The 16,003-nt window shown below is 43.4% G+C and overlaps 5 non-coding genes across 5 annotated transcripts; all 5 read right to left on the bottom strand.

The window, feature by feature from the left end:
* Positions 1 to 113: 113 nt before the first annotated feature.
* On the bottom strand, positions 114 to 195 carry trnas-uga (transfer RNA serine (anticodon UGA)). The gene has a single exon. It is a non-coding gene; the product is annotated as a tRNA-Ser (tRNA).
* A 477-nt stretch (positions 196 to 672) lies between these two features.
* trnas-cga (transfer RNA serine (anticodon CGA)) lies at positions 673 to 754 on the bottom strand. The gene has a single exon. It is a non-coding gene; the product is annotated as a tRNA-Ser (tRNA).
* Positions 755 to 1,875: 1,121 nt separating this feature from the next.
* Positions 1,876 to 1,957, bottom strand: trnas-uga (transfer RNA serine (anticodon UGA)). Its single transcript has one exon. It is a non-coding gene; the product is annotated as a tRNA-Ser (tRNA).
* Positions 1,958 to 2,344: 387 nt separating this feature from the next.
* trnas-uga (transfer RNA serine (anticodon UGA)) lies at positions 2,345 to 2,426 on the bottom strand. The gene has a single exon. It is a non-coding gene; the product is annotated as a tRNA-Ser (tRNA).
* A 218-nt stretch (positions 2,427 to 2,644) lies between these two features.
* trnas-cga (transfer RNA serine (anticodon CGA)) lies at positions 2,645 to 2,725 on the bottom strand. Its single transcript has one exon. It is a non-coding gene; the product is annotated as a tRNA-Ser (tRNA).
* Positions 2,726 to 16,003: the final 13,278 nt, after the last annotated feature.

The raw sequence follows: 16,003 nt of genomic DNA, 5'->3' as shown, positions 1-16,003 counted from the left end.
AATGCAGATATACTCTGAGCACCTGAATCAAAGAACAAGTCCATGCATTAAGCAAACATTCTCCATATCAAGTCTCCAATGACATGTTGCAAATAAAGATTGGTTTGTCAAAGCGCTGTGAGCAGGGTTCAAATCTGTGCGGGGAGACCCCGTTGGATTTCAAGTCCAACGCCTTAACCACTCGGCCATCGCAGCTTGCTACTTTAAAAACCAGGCCTTAACCAGTCGGCTATCTGATTCTGTACATTTTAATTCTGTAAAGACAAGACGTTCTACTGAAGAGCCTGTTTGAACTATTTGTCAAGGAATTATATTCTGAGCACTTGAATCAAAGGACAAGTCCAGACATTGGATGTCAAGTCTCCATGTTGCAAATACAGACTGGTTTGTCAAAGCACTGTGAGCAGGGTTCCATCATGCGTGGATTTCGAATCCAACGCCTTAAACACTCGGCCATCGCAGCTTGCTACGTTAAATACCAGGCCTTAACCAGTCGGCTATCTGATTCTGTACATTTTACTTCTCCTTCTACTGAAGAGCCTGTTTGAACTGTTTGTCAAGGAATTTTATTCTGACCACCTGAATCAAAGGACAGGTCCATGCATTTAAGGCACACATTATCCATATCAAGTCTCCAATGACATGTTGCAAATAAAGACTGGTTTGTCAAAGCGCTGTGAGCAGGGATCGAACCTGCGCGGGGAGACCCCATTGGATTTCGAGTCCAACACCTTAACCTCTCGGCCATCACAGCTTCCCCTGTTGCCTACAGACCCTTAACCAGTCCGCTATCTCGTTCTGTCCATTTTACCTCTAAAGTGACCAGATTAACGCTATTGAAGAACCTACTTGAAACCTTTGTCATGGAAGATCAATTCTGAGCACTTGAATCAAAGGACATGTCCAAGCATTATCCATATCAAGTCCCCAATGACATGTTACAAATAAAGACTGGATGGTCAAAGCGCTGCTCGCAGGGTTCAAACCTGCACTGGGCAACCCCAATGGATTTTGAGTCCAACGATTTAATCATTCTGCAATCACAGCTTTCTGAGTTACCTCACACAAGGACAAAAGTATCCAAATTCAACTGCCTAGTTGAATTTCTTTTTCAAGCAAAGTTTTTAAAAAAAGCAATTTTCTAAGCACTTCAATCGTGGGACGAGCACATAAAGTAAGGACAATTTAAATTCAAAGGAGATAGACCCAATTATTAAAGGTTGACTTTATCATCGCCCAGTAAGCAGAGTTGAAAACTGTACAGGGAGAATACATTGGACTTCAATTACAATGCTTAAACCACTTAGCCATCACAGGAATCTAAGGAAATTGATGAGGAGAAAGCAGAAGTGGGCTATATGCTTCAAGCAAGTTAAGAACATGGGTGGGGAGACCCCATTGAAATTCAGGTCCAAAGTCTAAAGAACTCGGCCATTGCAGCTGTTGGAATGCAAGTAAAGGGATTGGGATTTGGAAACAGACATCATTGGTGAAAAATGGTAAACTTGATGGCACAACATTTTGCTCTTATTGCGCCAATTAACCTCGGTCCTTTCCAAAGCTGTGAAGGTTGGAAGTTTAATGTGCAAGTCAAAAAACTATGTGCAGAGAAAGTACAAGTGGACTATTCACTGAGAATAAGATTTTAAAAAGAGCAGAGAGACCCCATGGGGTTTCAAGTCTGAGGACATACCCACCTGGCTCTCAGAATTTCCATAATAAATCTAATACTGTACTGAAGAGACTATTTTAACTGTTTGCCAATGTAGATATACTCTGAGCACCTGAATCAAAGAACAAGTCCATGCATTAAGCAAACATTATCCATATCAAGTCTCCAATGACATGTTGCAAATAAAGACTGGTTTGTCAAAGTGCTGTGAGCAGGGTTCGAATCTGCGCGGGGAGACCCCATTGGATTTCAAGTCCAACGCCTTAACCAGTCGGCCATCACAGCCTGCTACATTAAAAACCAGAACTTAACCAGTCTGCTATCTGTACAATTCTGTACATTTTACTTCTGTAAAGACTAGACCTTCTATTGAAGAACCTGTTTGTCAAGGAATTATATTCTGACCTCGGCGATGGCCGAGTGGTTAAGGCGTTGGACTTGAAATCCAATGGGGTCTCCAAGCGCAGATTTGAACCCTGCTCACAGTAATCTGTACATTTTACTTCTGTAAAGACTAGACCTTCTACTGAAGAGCCTTTTTGAACTGTTTGTCAAGGAAAAAATATTCTGAGCACTTGAATGAAAGGACAAGTCCATGCATTATGCACACATCATCCATATGTGTGTCAAGTCTCCAATGATATGTTGCAAATAAAGACTGGTTTGTCAAAGCGCTGTTAACAGGGTTCTAACCTGCGCGGGGAGACCCCATTGGATTTCAAGTCCAACGCCTTAACCACTCGGCCATCACAGCCTGCTACATTAAAAACCAGAATTTAACCAGTCGGCTATCTGATTCTGTACATTTTACTTCTGTAAAGACTAGACTTTCTACTGAAAAGCCTATTTGAACTGTTTGTCAAGGGAAAATTATTCTGAGCACTTGAATGAAAGGACAAGTCCATGCATTAAGCACATTATCCATATCATGTCTCCAATGATATGTTGCAAATAAAGACTGGTTTGTCAAAGCGCTGTGAGCAGGGTTCAAACCTACGCGGGAGACCCCATTGGATTTCGAGTCCAACGCCTTAACCACTCGGCCATCACAGCTTCTCCTGTTACCTACAGACCAGACCAGTCTGCTATCTCGTTCTGTCCATTTTACCTCTAAAGAGACCAGATTAACGCTATTGAAGAGCCTACTTGAAACGTTTGTCATGGAAGATCAATTCTGAGCACTTGAATCAAAGGACATGTCCAAGCATTATCCATATCAAGTCCCCAATGACATGTTACAAATAAAGACTGGATTGTCAAAGCGCTGCTCGCAGGGTTCAATCCAAAATATTATTTACTAAGCATGTCTGTGCAAGGGATTCACTGCTGGCAATTGTGGTGACGATACCAGTGTGCACAGGCCTTGCACGAGGGCAGAGATGCAACGCAGACCCTGATCAAACTGCCACTTTCCTTAGATTCCTACTGCTGCGATGGCCAAGTGGTTTAAGCATTGGAAATATTCTCCATTGTTGTCTCCCCGTACAGTTTCTAAAACTGCTCGCAGCACATTGACAAACCAGTCTTTATTTGTAGCATTGGTGACTTGATATTGATGAAGTGCTTAATGCATAGACTTGTCCTTTGATTCAAGTGCTCAGAATATGTATTCCTTGAAAAACAGTTCAAATTGGCTCGTTCAGTAGATAGTCGAGTCTTTACAGAAGTAAAATGTACAGAATGAGATAGCCGACTGGTTAAGAACTGGTTTTTAAAATACCATGCTGCGATGGCCGAGTGGTTAAGGCGTTCGACTTGAAATCCAATGGGGTCTCCACATATCCTTGGTGACATGATATGGATAATGTCCTTAATACATGGAATTGTCCAGTGATTCAGGTGCTCAGAGTATATCTGCCTTGACAAACAGTTAAAATAGTCTCTTCAGTACAGATACTGTTGTTTGTGTTAGATTTATGATGGAAAATCTGAGAGCCAGGTGGTTAAGTCCTTGAACTTGAAACCCCATGGGGTCTCCCTGCTCTTTTTTTAAATCTTATTCTCAGTGAATAGTCCACTTGTACTTTCTCTGCACATAGTTTTTTGACTTGCACATTAAACTTCCAACCTTCACAGCTTTGGAAAGGACCGAGGTTAATTGGCGCAATAAGAGCAAAATGTTGTGCCATCAAGTTTACCATTTTTCACCAATGATGTCTGTTTCCAAATCCCAATCCCTTTACTTGCATTCCAACAGCTGCAATGGCCGAGTTCTTTAGACTTTGGACCTGAATTTCAATGGGGTCTCCCCACCCATGTTCTTAACTTGCTTGAAGCATATAGCCCACTTCTGCTTTCTCCTCATCAATTTCAAAAAAGCAATTTTCTAAGCACATAAAGCAAGGACAAGTAAGCACAATTTAAATTCAAAGGAGATAGACCCAATTATTAAAGGTCTACTTTATCATCACCCAGTAAGCAGAGTTGAAAACTGTACAGGGAGAATACATTGGACTTCAATTAGAATGCTTAAATCACTTAGCCATCACAGCAGTAGGAATCTAAGGAAATTGATGAGGAGAAAGCAGAAGTGGGCTATATGCTTCAAGCAAGTTAAGAACATGGGTGGGGAGACCCCATTGAAATTCAGGTCCAAAGTCCAAAGAACTCGGCCATTGCAGCTGTTGGAATGCAAGTAAAGGGATTGGGATTTGGAAACAGACATCATTGGTGAAAAATGGTAAACTTGATGGCACAACATTTTGCTCTTATTGCGCCAATTAACCTCGGTCCTTTCCAAAGCTGTGAAGGTTGGAAGTTTAATGTGCAAGTCAAAAAACTATGTGCAGAGAAAGTACAAGTGGACTATTCACTGAGAATAAGATTTAAAAAAGAGCAGGGAGACCCCATGGGGTTTCAAGTTCAAGGACTTAACCACCTGGCTCTCAGATTTTCCATCATAAATCTAACACAAACAACAGTATCTGTACTGAAGAGACTATTTTAACTGTTTGTCAAGGCAGATATACTCTGAGCACCTGAATCACTGGACAATTCCATGTATTAAGGACATTATCCATATCATGTCACCAAGGATATGTGGAGACCCCATTGGATTTCAAGTCGAACGCCTTAACCACTCGGCCATCGCAGCATGGTATTTTAAAAACCAGTTCTTAACCAGTCGGCTATCTCATTCTGTACATTTTACTTCTGTAAAGACTCGACTATCTACTGAACGAGCCAATTTGAACTGTTTTTCAAGGAATACATATTCTGAGCACTTGAATCAAAGGACAAGTCTATGCATTAAGCACTTCATCAATATCAAGTCACCAATGCTACAAATAAAGACTGGTTTGTCAATGTGCTGCGAGCAGTTTTAGAAACTGTACGGGGAGACAACAATGGAGAATATTTCCAATGCTTAAACCACTTGGCCATCGCAGCAGTAGAAATCTAAGGAAAGTGGCAGTTTGATCAGGGTCTGCGTTGCATCTCTGCCCTCGTGCAAGGCCTGTGCACACTGGTATCGTCACCACAATTGCCAGCAGTGAATCCCTTGCACAGACATGCTTAGTAAATAATGCAACCATTTCTCTTCAGCTTGTTGTGAAGCCGCAGGTCAGAGAATGCAAATACTGCAACAGTGGCTGATTTTGGGGTTTGTATGCAAATGTCTTTATATCTAATTGAAAGACTAAAACTTTTCCCTCGTCATAAGCATTGAGAGAAACAGCCACATATGCAGCCTATTTCTGTGTAAGTAGTTGGTACTGTATAATCACAGAGATAACATATATTTCAGTCTTGTCTCACGGGAACCTTAACTTGAGAAATATTAGTAGATAATAGCAGAATCTACTGCACAGCCAGAGCTGATTAGCTAGCAAAGGTGCTGGAGGCAAAAACTGGAGAAACAGGAAAAAGTCTGCACAGTTTAGAAATACTATTACAATCTATAATGAAAGATCAGAATTGTATTGATGTGAGCAAAACAAACAGTTGTCTTAAAATCATAGGATTATTAAAACTATATTTTCGTCTGCACAATAAACAACAAATAAATACATTGTGACAGTTGTTAGTTGGTTAGCTAACTAGCGAATTTGAACCACATTATCATAGTCAAAACACCTCAATACAAGACCCTCTTATCTCAACATTCTCTTTCTCTCTATCTGTCTGTCTGTCTGTCTCTGTCTCTCTCATAAGATGATGAATGACATGCTTGGTGACACCATTGGCATGGAGACCACCAGCAGCCCAACCCTAGTAACCAGCATGCAGAAGCCTCTCCTCGTTCCCCATGGCAACCTCATCACTGCCTGCATTCCGAAGCGCACCCCAGTTCCTCTCCTCACTTCCACTACCCCACGCCCGTTCCCTCCGTCTCTACACCTTTGTCAGATCCCACCCCTGTCCGCTCCTCCCTCCCACTCTACAGCCTAACCCCTGCCCTGCTCCGGTCCCGTCATATCCGCCGTCACTTCTGCTCCAGCTCCCAGGGCTCCTCCATTACCAACTTTCTAGCCCAGCAGCAGAGGCAAGAGAAGGAAAGCACATCCCTGCTCTAGGACTTTCTGAGGAGACAGGAGGAGCAGGTGCGTTGTGGCAGGGCGGAGGCCCGGGAGAAGTGGTACTAGAGGGAGGTGTGCATGGCTGAGTCCCTGGGTAGGATGACCATCGTTCTGGAGCTGAACTCCTCTCAACAGGACACAGTCATCGCCCTGCTACAGAGACTTTCCATGAGAGACAGGACGTGACAGAGTCATCACCCTGCTGCAGGGTTGTCACTAGCTTATATAGCACAAAGTCACAGGGCTCATTTGAGTGGTATGGCAAAAGCAACAGACTTTAGTCGAGGAGTGAAGTCAGGGGAGGTGCATTTTCAACTGCTGAAAGTTGAACACTAATGTGGTTTCCCAACAGCAAGGTTCAGGACGACGCACAAGACATTCTACAAATACCCCACAGGGCCGACATCCCCGTTATTTGCAAGAGTAAGCGACGCAGGTACAGAGGACAAAGAGTCGGATGCCTGGTCATGACCCGGAGAAGGCGACTGGGAAAGCTGCCATTGCCGTCAATACTACTCGCCAACGTGCAATCATTGGACAATAAATTAGACGAGGTACGATCACGAATATCCTACCATGGAACATCAAAAACTGTAATATCCTACGTTTCACGGAATCGTGGCTGAATGACGACATGGATATTCAGCTAGCGGGATATATACTGCACCAGCAAGATAGAACAGCACACTCCGGTAAGACGAGGGGGGGGGGGCAGTCTATGCATATTTGTAAACAACAGCTGATTCACAAATTCTAAGGAAGTCTCTAGATTTTGCTCGCCTGAAGTAGAGTATATTGTGATAAATTGCAGGCCACACTACTTGCCTAGAGAGTTTTCAGCTATACTTTTCGTGGCTGTTTATTTACCACCACAGACAGATGGTGGCACTAAGACCGCAGTCAGTCAGCTGTATAAGGAAATAAGCAAACAGGAAACCACTCACCCAGAGGCGGCGCTCCTAGTGGCCGGAGACTTTAATGCAGGGAAACTTAAATCAGTTCTACCAAATTTCTATCAACGTGTTAAATGTGCAACCAGAGGCAAATAAATTCTAGATCACCTGTACTCCACACACAGAGACGCGTACAGAGAGCTCTCCCTCTCCCTCCATTTGGTAAATCGCACCACAACTCTATTCTCCTGATTCCTGCTTACAAGCAAAAATGAAAGCAGGAAGCACCAGTGACTCGGTCTATAAAAAAGTGGTCAGATGAAGCAGATGCTAAACAACAGGACTGTTTTGCTATCAAAGACTGGAACATGTTCCGGGATTCTTCCGATGGCATTGAGGAGTACACCACATCAGTCACTGGCTTTATCAATAAGTGCATCGAGGACGTCGTCCTCACAGTGACTGTACATACATACCCCAACCAGAAGCCATGGATTACAGGCAACATTCGCACAGAGCTAAAGGGTAGAGCTGCCGCTTTCAAGGTGCGGAACTCTAACCCGGAAGCTTACAATAAATCCTGCTATGCCCTGCGACGAACCATCAAACAGGCAAAGCGTCAATACAGGGCTAGGATTGAATCATACTACACCGTCTCTGACGCTCGTCTTATGTGGCAGGGCTTGCAAACTATTACAGACTACAAAGGGAAGCACAGCCACGAGCTGCCCAGTGACACAAGCCTACCAGACGAGCTAAGTTACTTCTATGCTCGCTTCGAGGCAAGCAACATGCATGAGAGCATCAGCTGTTTCGGACAACTGTGTGATCACGTTCTCTGTAGCCGATGTGAGTAAGACCTTTAAACAGGTTAACATACACAAGGCTGCGGGGCCAGACGGATTACCAGGACGTGTGCTCTGGGAATGTGCTGACCAATTGGCAGGTGTCTTCACTGACATTTTCAACATGTCCCTGATTGAGTCTGTAATACCAACATGTTTCAAGCAGACCACCATAGTGACAACCTGCCTAATTGACTACAGACCCGTAGCACTCACATCCATAACCATGAAGTGCTTTGAAAGGTTGGAAATGGCTCACATTAACACCATTATCCCAGAAACCCTAGACACACCCCAATTTGCATACCGCTCAAACAGATCCACAGATGATGCAATCTCTATTGCACTCCACACTACCCTTTCCCACCTGGACAAAAGGAACACATATGTGACAATGCTATTCATTGACTACAGCATTGTTGCAAATTATGGGGAATAACCAATCGCGATGAGGCATTACCAGCTGTGAACTCTATATGTAACACGCAACCATGGTGAATGTGACTGTAGCCTATATCAAATGTTGCAATGGTAAAGAGTTGCATATAATTTTCACTTAGCACAATCACTTTGCCAACCACAGGAGGTTGGTGGCACCTTAATTGGGGAGAACTGGCTCGTGGTAATGGCTGGAGTGGAATGGAATCAAATACATCAAACACATGGTTTCCATCTGCTGCCATTCCATTTGCGCCGTTCAGCCATTATTATGAGCCGTCCTCCCCTTAGCAGCCTCCACTGTTGCCTACTCTAATATGTTGGCAAGCATTTTTTAAATTTTTTTTTACCAATTCTGATGGTTGTATAAAGCATAATTTTTTACAAGATTACCTTTATATCAACACACTTGTCACTCCCATTTAACAACTCTGAATCTCTCTGCCAAAGGAGGCATCAAGTCACTTGCAGATAAAGGTATAGAATTTTAATTTAACACAAAGTCAACAGTAAGCCCAAGATGCCGTCAATTGCCCAATTTATAGGCATGCCCAATTTTTTTTTGGGGGGGGGGGTGACTTGAAATAACATGATGTAGGGAAATAAAGAATCAAAAGAAAAACTTAGGCATATAGTTGTGAAATAGGCCTCTTGAAATCATTGCCAAATGCTCAAGAGATACTGTTACATGTACAGTAGGTCTAGATTATTTATGGATTGATCATGTAGAAATATTAAAACATTATTTTAACAACTCCAAAGTAATTGCACGTGGCAATTATGAACCACTGACTCACTGCATTTTTCTATTACCAAGACACCTGCTGAAACTCATAACTGGCTAGGACAGCTCATGAAGTGTCCTAAATATCTGTCGAGTAGGTGTGACTTTTATGACTAAAGGCATCATGCATAGCTTTTTACCCATCAACCAGATAAATGTTCTACTATGAGAGCCTTTGTGGATACGGGCCCAGATCTGTAGCCATTTAGTGGGTTAACACAGTATTGTGATGTGCAGGAAACCGAGGTTTCAATCACAGTTAGGCATGTGTACTACAGTCTATTTGACTTTGCATGGTTTTAATTTGTGGTGGTATGTATGATGTCTGACTTCCTCATTGGTTTGTCTCAGGGGAGAGGTGCATTGTGGTTCAGATTTGCTGGTTGATGTCTGACTTCCTCATTGGTTTGTCCCAGAGGAGAGGAGAATTGTGGTCCAGGGTTGCTTATGATGTCTGACTTCCTCATTGGTTTGTCTCAGGGAAGAGGTGCATTGTGGTCCAGGGTCGATGGTTCACCCCCAAGTGGCTTTGAGGAGTTTGGGGGGAAGAAGAGCAGTAAGAACTGGAAGTACAGTATCCGCTGTAGAGACACCACTCTGGGAAAACTGATCCAGGTACAGCATATATTTTGATTTCATTTATTTGACCATTTAAAAACACAATTCAACCAGATGTGATAACACAGAAAAGTTGAACAGCTTAGTCACTTTCCATACTCATATCAGGCCTATGTCATTTGTACAATGTTGCCATACACTACACTCTGGGATATATATAGGTCTGTATCATATAGTCTGTATCATATAGAGTGCACCTCTCCCCTGAGACAAACCAATGAGGAAGTCAGACATCATACATACCACAAAAAATATGCATGCCAACATATTAGAGTAGAGGAGGACGACTCATAATAATGGCTGAGCGGCGCTAATGGAATGGCATCAGATGGAAACCATGTGTTTGATGTATTTGATTCCATTCCACTCATTCTACTCCAGCCATTACCACGAGCCTGTTCTCCCCAATTAAGTTGCCACCATCCTCCTGTGCTAGGCAAAGTGATCGTGCCAGGTGAAAAAGTGTGACATGTTGGTGTATGTGACAAATACATTTGATTTGATTTGATATATGATATAAAACTATTTTCAATATTAGGAGGAACACCAAGGTCTTGGGTTGAAATGGGGACCGACCCTTTTTATCTTCATATCTAATAAAAAAAATGGAGTCACTGTAAGACCTTTAAACAGGTTAACATTCACAAGGCCACAGGGCCAGACAGATTACCAGGATGCGTACTCAGTGCATGCACTGACCAGCTGGCAAGTGTCTTCACTGAACTGACATTTACAACCTCTCCCTGACCCAGTCTGTAATACCTACATAGCTTCAATCCGACCACCATAGTCTCTGTGCCCAAGAACGCCAAGGTAACCTGTCTAAATGACATCTGTAGCCATGAAATGCTTTGAAAGGCTGGTCATTGCTCACATCAACACCATCATCCCAGACATCGTGGACCAACTCTAGTTTGCATACCGGCCCACCAGATCTACAAATGACGCACTCTCTATTGCACTCCACACTGCCCTTTCCCACTTGGACAAAAGGAACACCTACTTGAGAATGCTGTTCATTGACTACAGCTCAACGTTCAATACCATAGTACCCTCGAAGCTCATCACTAAGCTAAATACCCTGGGACTGAACACCTCCCTCTGCAACTGGATCTTGGACTTCCTGACGAACGCACCCAGGTGGTGAGGGTAGGCAACAACACATCTGCCACGTTGACCCTCAAGACCAGGGCACGTCAGGGGTGCGTGCTTAGTCCGCTCCTGTACTCCCTGTTCACCCACGACTGTGTGGCTACGTACGACTCCAACGCCATTATTAAGTTTGCCGACGACGTTGAGATAACCTGTAGGGAGGAGGTCAGAGACCTGGCAGTGTAGTGCAGTGTAGTGCTAGGACAACAACCCCTCCTTCAATGTCAGCAAGACAAAGGAACTGATCGTGGACTACAGGAAACGGAAGTCAAAGCACGCCCCATTCACATCGGCAGGGCTGTAGTGGAGCCGGTCCTGAGGTTCAAGTTCCTCTGTGTCCACATCGCTAAGGATCTATCATGGTCCAAACACACCAACACAGTCATAAAGAGGGCACGACAACGCCAATTCCCCCTGAGGAGGCTGAAAAGATTTGGCATAGGCCCTCAGATACTCATAAAGTTATACAACTGCACCACTGTGAGCATCTTGACTGGCTGCATCATCGCTTGGTATGGCAACTGCTTGGCATCTAACAGCAAAGCGCTACAGGGGGTAGTGCTCCCTGCCATCCAGTACCTCTATACCAGGCAGTGTCAGAGGAAGGCCCAAAACATGTCAAAGACTCCAGCCACCGAAGCCATTGAATGTTCATTCTGCTACTGCACGGTAAGCGGTACCAATGTACCAAGTCTGGAACCAACAGGACCCAGAACAGCTTCTACCCCCAAGCCATAAGACTTCTGAACAAGACTGCTAAATAGCTAATCAAATGGCAACCCAGACAACCAGCATTGACCCTTTTTTGCAATAACTCTCTTGCATTGACTTTATGCACACAACCTGGACTCTACCCACACATTCACACATTCATACTTACACTGACTCTCCAACACACATACAAACACACACTGCATACACAATGTCCACAACAACCGGAAGTGCCCATTTAAAGCGTTTTAAAAGATATGGTCCCCAAAGTTCTCCACAAATAAGAGTGGCGCTGCGCCACCTTATTGTCTTGGCTGCACAACTATGTAAAGATTTCAGAGCAAATTAAACTGATATTTAGTCATGTTAGAATGAACTTTAGAACTTAGAATAATTTTTTCATTATATATTTTTTTCTTGTGACATCCAATTAGTAGTTACAGTCTTGTCCCATCGCTGCAACTCCCGTACTGACTCGGGAGAGGCGAAGGTCGAGAGCCATGCGTCCTGCAAAACACGACCCGCCAATCCGCACTGCTTCTTGACACATTGCTTGCTAAACCCGGAAGCCAGCCGCACCAATATGTCAGAGAAAACACTGTACAGCTGGTGACCTGAAGTAAGCGTGCATGTGCCCGGCTGCTACAAGGAGGCGCTAGAGGGCAATGGGACAAGGACTTCCCAGCTGACCAAACCCTCCCCTATCCCAGATGACGCTGGGCCAATTGTGCGCCGTCTCATGGGTCTCCCATTCACGTGCGGCTGCGACACAGCCCCAGGATCGAACCCGGATCTGTAGTGACGCCTTGATAGAATGATCTTTGATCGCCAATGACGTTGTGAATTGCCGCACAGGCCGTTCATAAATCCTGAGCGTTATCGTGTTCCTCAATTAATTCAGCGCATTTCAGCAATAGGCTACAGTTGAAGTCGGAAGTTTACATACACCTTAGCCAAATATTTAAACTCAGTTTTTCACAATTCCTGACATTTAATCCTAGTAACAATTCCCTGTTTTAGGGCAATTAGGATCACTACTTTATTTTAAGAATGTGAAATGTCAGAATAATAGTAGAGAGAATAAACAATTTATTTCAGCTTTTATTTATTTAACTAACATTCCCAGTGGGTCAGATGTTTACATACACTCAAGTAGTATTTGGTAGCATTACCTTTAGATTGTTTAACTTGGGTCAAACGTTTCGGGTAGCCTTCCACAAGCTTCCCACAATAAGTTGGGTGAATGTTGGCCCATTCCTCCGGACAGAGCTGGTGTAACTGAGCCAGGTTTGTAGGCCTCCTTGCTCGCACACTTTTTCAGTTCTGCCCACAAATTTTCTAAAGGATTTAGGTCAGGGCTTTGTGATGGCCACTCCAATACCTTGACTTTGGTGTCCTTAAGCCATTTTGCCACAACTTTGGAAGTATGCTTGGGGTCATTGTCCATTTTGAAGACCCATTTGCGACCAAGCTTCAACTTCCTGACTGATGTCTTGAGATGTTGCATCAATATATCCACATAATTGTCCTACCTCATGATTCCATCTATTTTGTGAAGTGCACCAGTCGCTCCTGCAGCAAAGCACTTACACAACATGATGATGCCACCCCCGTGCTTCATGGTTGGGATGATGTTCTTCAGCTTGCAAGACCCCCCCCCCCCCCCTTTTTTTTCCTGCAAACATAACGATGGTCATTACGGCCAAACAGTTCTATTTTTGTTTCATCAGTCCAGAGGACATTTCTCCAAAAAGTACTATGTTTGTCCCCATGTGCAGTTGCAAACTGTAGTCTGGCTTTTTTTATGGCGGTTTTGGAGCAGTGGCTTCTTCCTTGCTGAGCGGCCTTTCAGGTTATGTCAATATAGGACTTGTTTTACTCTGGATATAGATACTTTTGTACCTGTTTCCTCCAACATCTTCACACGGTCCTTTGCTGTTGTTTTGGGATTGATTTGCACTTTTCGCACCAAAGTACACGTCTCCTTCCTGAGCGGTACGATGGCTGGGTGGTCCCATGGTGTTTATACTTGCGCACTATTGTTTGTACAGATGAACGTGGTACCTTCAGGTGTTTGGAAATTGCTCCCAAGGATGAACCAGACTTGTGGAGATGTACAATTTTTTTCTGATGTCTTGGCTGATTTCTTTTGATTTTCCCATGATGTCAATCAAAGAGGCACCGGTCGCGAACCCAGAGTCTCTGATGGCACAGCTGGCGCTGCAGTACAGCGCCCTTAACCACTGCGCCAACCACATGTTTCTTCTGCTCCGGTGCCATTTTACAATCATTACAAGAATAAATCAGTCAGTGAATTTGAACCAAGCAAGCTGATAAATCGTTCATTTTACATCTTGCCTGCATCTTGTCCAGGTTACTGTAGGCTATCTGCAATTAGATGTACAGTGCCTTGCGAAAGTATTCGGCCCCCTTGAACTTCGCGACCTTTTGCCACATTTCAGGCTTCAAACATAAAGATATAAAACTGTATTTTTTTGTGAAGAATCAACAACAAGTGGGACACAATCATGAAGTGGAACGACATTTATTGGATATTTCAAACTTTTTTAACAAATCAAAAACTGAAAAATTGGGCGTGCAAAATTATTCAGCCCCCTTAAGTTAATACTTTGTAGCGCCACCTTTTGCTGCGATTACAGCTGTAAGTCGCTTGGGGTATGTCTCTATCAGTTTTGCACATCGAGAGACTGACACTTTTTTCCCATTCCTCCTTGCAAAACAGCTCGATCTCAGTGAGGTTGGATGGAGAGCATTTGTGAACAGCAGTTTTCAGTTCTTTCCACAGATTCTCCGATTGGATTCAGGTCTGGACTTTGACTTGGCCATTCTAACACCTGGATATGTTTATTTTTGAACCATTCCATTGTAGATTTTGCTTTATGTTTTGGATCATTGTCTTGTTGGAAGACAAATCTCCGTCCCAGTCTCAGGTCTTTTGCAGACTCCATCAGGTTTTCTTCCAGAATGGTCCTGTATTTGGCTCCATCCATCTTCCCATCAATTTTAACCATCTTCCCTGTCCCTGCTGAAGAAAAGCAGGCCCAAACCATGATGCTGCCACCACCATGTTTGACAGTGGGGATGGTGTGTTCAGGGTGATGAGCTGTGTTGCTTTTACGCCAAACATAACATTTTGCATTGTTGTCAAAAAGTTCAATTTTGGTTTCATCTGACCAGAGCACCTTCTTCCACATGTTTGGTGTGTCTCCCAGGTGGCTTGTGGCAAACTTTAAACAACACTTTTTATGGATATCTTTAAGAAATGGCTTTCTTCTTGCCACTCTTCCATAAAGGCCAGATTTGTGCAATATATGACTGATTGTTGTCCTATGGACAGAGTCTCCCACCTCAGCTGTAGATCTCTGCAGTTCATCCAGAGTGATCATGGGCCTCTTGGCTGCATCTCTGATCAGTCTTCTCCTTGTATGAGCTGAAAGTTTAGAGGGACGGCCAGGTCTTGGTAGATTTGCAGTGGTCTGATACTCCTTCCATTTCCATATTATCGCTTGCACAGTGCTCCTTGGGATGTTTAAAGCTTGGGAAATCTTTTTGTATCCAAATCCGGCTTTAAACTTCTTCACAACAGTATCTCGGACCTGCCTGGTGTGTTCCTTGTTCTTCATGATGCTCTCTGCGCTTTTAACGGACCTCTGAGACGAACACAGTGCAGGTGCATTTATACAGAGACTTGATTACACACAGGTGGATTGTATTTATCATCATTAGTCATTTGGGTCAACATTGGATCATTCAGAGATCCTCACTGAACTTCTGGAGAGAGTTTGCTGCACTGAAAGTAAAGGGGCTGAATAATTTTGCACGCCCAATTTTTCAGTTTTTGATTTGTTAAAAAAGTTTGAAATATCCAATAAATGTCGTTCCACTTCATGATTGTGTCCCACTTGTTGTTGATTCTTCACAAAAAAAAAGTTTTATATCTTTATGTTTGAAGCCTGAAATGTGGCAAAAGGTCGCAAAGTTCAAGGGGGCCGAATACTTTCGCAAGGCACTGTATGCCGATCAGGGGCTGTAGGCTACCTGCATCTATCTAACCAACCTATGGCAAAGTTTAATTACAATATAAACCCAGATTTTTGTCAGTAGGCCTTGCCTATTCCTATTGAAATGACAAGTCAATCTCGAAAATTGGCCATTTATAACAGTTTGTAGTCTTAAAATCTGGCACATAATAAAGTCACAATTGCCAGAAATTTGCCTAACATTCGTTTTAAAATGTTGTCCAAGTATTTATTTTACAGAGACTTCAAGATCCTCTGTCCAACTTTCACCGCTCAAACAAACTCCTGTCAGATGTATCTATAGTTATGCACATGTCATGAGGTTTTATT

Source organism: Oncorhynchus mykiss, chromosome 12 (genome assembly GCF_057628025.1).
Source record: "Oncorhynchus mykiss isolate SJ-2025 chromosome 12, ASM5762802v1, whole genome shotgun sequence".
NCBI lineage: Eukaryota > Metazoa > Chordata > Actinopteri > Salmoniformes > Salmonidae > Oncorhynchus > Oncorhynchus mykiss.
The sequence above is the reverse complement of the archived record's forward strand: the minus strand, read 5'-3'. Positions and strand labels throughout refer to the sequence as shown.